The sequence below is a fragment of the Aptenodytes patagonicus genome, chromosome 25, assembly GCF_965638725.1.
Source record: "Aptenodytes patagonicus chromosome 25, bAptPat1.pri.cur, whole genome shotgun sequence".
Classification (NCBI taxonomy): Eukaryota; Metazoa; Chordata; class Aves; order Sphenisciformes; family Spheniscidae; genus Aptenodytes; species Aptenodytes patagonicus.
Window position 1 is genome coordinate 381,903 of NC_134973.1, and position 3,085 is coordinate 384,987.

The window sequence follows — 3,085 nt, forward strand, 5'->3', positions numbered from 1 at the left end:
AGGAAGACTGTAATATGCTCAGGATACATGGCAGTAGGGGGTGGGGGAGTGGCATGTAGGAGGAGACTGAAAAAATCTTCGATGATTGCAGGAGACCAGAGGACAGAAAGCACCTGTCACCATGATGTTGCATGTAGCCCATACTGGATTTAACATTGCCAGTGTTTTTGCACTTTCTTCTGCCTTCTCACACAAGCTGCAAAGAGAGTTAGCAGTAACAGAGAGCACGGCAAGCTGTTAAATGAGAACCAGATCTCATCCCCATCCCACTCCTGCCCCTCAGTCTGTTCCTTCCACAAGGGTGGCTGCGTGCAGAACTCCATCCAGCAGCAACAGCTGGATACCCTGGATGGGCAGATCCTTTACCAGTCCACTCTGTGTAAGCAGGACCTCAGAGATCCAGACACAACCCTGTGGTTTGTCCAGATCAGCCTGAGGGGATGGACATGTGTCTGTGCCTCAGCCGAATCGCTGTAATTTCCCATTGGTGTGTTAGGCAAGTCACAAGGAGGAATCAATTCACTGAGTGTGCAAGGGAAATACAGTCTGTCAGGGAGCCAGACTACTTTCAAGGAAGCGGGCAAAACTTCCACTGTCTTTACTCATTGATCTCCTAAATATTGATTCCTGCTGCAGTTTCTTTGATAGAAGTCCCACATTTCAAAATTTCCATTAATGCACTATGCCAAAAACACGGCAGGTTGCAGGTGTGAGCACCACACAGCCAGTGCTGGCCTCTGAATGGGGCAGAGTGAAAAATTATGTCCAAAACACAAGCACCAGCACCAAGGTTACAACAGCACCTCTGTTTCTATTCCTACCAGATACATGAGTCACAGGGGACATATCAGTTGTTTCCTGACAGTAGCCTTCTTAATTCAGGTGGCACCAGTGCAGGGGCTTTACTGCGTGCTCCAGCTTCAGCATACCAACAGCGATGCGTTGTGTCTGCAGCTAGAACTTGCCACAGAGTTTGAACTCATCCAGCAAGAGGTAAGTCAAAGCCAAAGTGCCAGGCTCATCAGACAGAGTCCTGAAACTGAAATCCCCCCAAGCCCTATGTCCCCATCAGACTCTCTGGGAAGAGGAGAGCTAGACCTCTTCAGCCCAGGTTACAAAGAGCAGCTCCCTACACCAGCTGGCTTTTTGCAGACATTAATCATAGAATCATAGAATCATTTAGGTTGGAAAAGACCTTTAAGATCATCAAGTCCAACCGTAAATCAGGACAGTGATTAGATGGGACTTCACTGGACAGGCCACTTGGAGCCTGGGGTCTTGACTATCTCTGTTATTCTCCCTTGTTTTATCTTGCTCCATCTGCCAAATCAGCATGGACACAGGCCATTGCTGCATCAGGAGACAAGGACACACACTCTGCACCTGACAAATTGCTTCATGGTCTTTATGCGACTCGGTTGCTCACATGTAAATGGAGGAGATGGCACTAATCTTCCTATTGAAGGCCGCACAAGTTCAATGAGGTCTCAGGTCATGCAAGTGTCAGCTGGGGACTGGAAACCCAGGCCCTGTACCCTGCAAAGTTTCAGTCATCTTTCCAGCAAAGCACATATTGGAATGAGCTACACAAGAAGATAAATTTATTCCAAAATGAATGTCTCCGGTTATGGGGAATAGACTCCAGTGCTCTGCCTGCACCACGCACCCAAAACACTCCTGCAGAAATGTGGCTGAGAGCCAGTCCAGCCACAGAGGGAAAAGGAGGTGGATCGTGGCAGCGCAGCCTGGTACACGGCTGATCTCCTTTGCTCCTTCTGCTGAGTCCACAACATTGGCTGCCGGTGGGGCAGTCCCAGGGAAAGGACATCTCCTATTCCTCGTGCCCCTGCTTCTCTCAGTGGCGTAGCCAGCAGCTTTTCTTACAGAAGGGTACCTGACTTCACTGTTAGCTGTCTGCTGGAGGCTCGGGTGACCTGCAGCAGTCAAGAGCGCTCTTTGCCTGGACAAGTGCATTTCTGACGCTACCCAGAGAGGGGCAGAGCTGCCACACACTTGGCCATCCCTCAACTGCTGTGCATTTCTCCCTAATCTACCTCAGGGAGAAATGGTTGACTAACAGTGAATAATTGTCCTTTTCCACTTTCTATGCCTGAAGTTCAGCTTGGCTCCTAGAATCTGTACTAAGTCCTACGCAGTTTTTTAATCCCCAGGTTAATACCCCTAGGCCATTTTTAGCCATGAACTCACAGTGACGAATGCCTTAAACCTTCTCCTTCAGCAACTTTTTCCATGTTTCATTTTGACTTGCACCTGTGGCAATTTCCAGACAACTTTGAGTTATTAAATAGGACACAGAGCAGCAGTCTGAAGCTATGGAGGAGGTGAAGAGCTCTGCTCCCTTGGGATGGAGGTGCCCAATGCCCAGGCAGAGTCTTTCCAGGGTGGAGCAATCCTTGGGGAACAAACCCCATGGTGAGCTAACCCCCCCCAAGTCTCTCCTCTTTCCACGAGTGCCAGGCACACTTGATCATCCACATCACACAGAGGCCACATGATACTGTAAGTTATCAACAATGGGTAAAAAGGAAACTCACAATGTCACCCTTGTGAGAGGCAATGAGAAAAGACATGACAACTGCGCCTCATGTCATTTAGTCACCTTATAAAGGGTCTTCTGATGCTATCTTTGCACAGCTGTTGGAAGATAAAGGAAGGGCTTGTTGGGAAACAGTCTGGAATAGCATTCCCAAATCAGCTCCCTGGTGATTTTCTCCACAAAGCACTTTTCAAAATTACTTATGCTAATCTCACAAGTAGACTAAAAATATTACATAAGGACAGGGCAGTTTGTTTTGTACCCACTCCCTCTTTAAACATGCCCTCAGTTTGTATCTCTGCCCAACTTGGAAAGACCTCAGTTCTAAACAAGTGAAGTTCTGGGCAAAGGACTCTTGAGACAGATTTTGTACAGAGGGTTTGTGTGTCTAAAAGAGAGGTTTGCAGGTCCAGTAGAACAACTACTTCTTTATCATGTCTTCGTTTTTTAAGAAAGACATTGTTTATCTATTGGATCTTTAAAAAGCAAAACACCTGAAGATGGGCTAAGTGTTGACTCGTAATGATA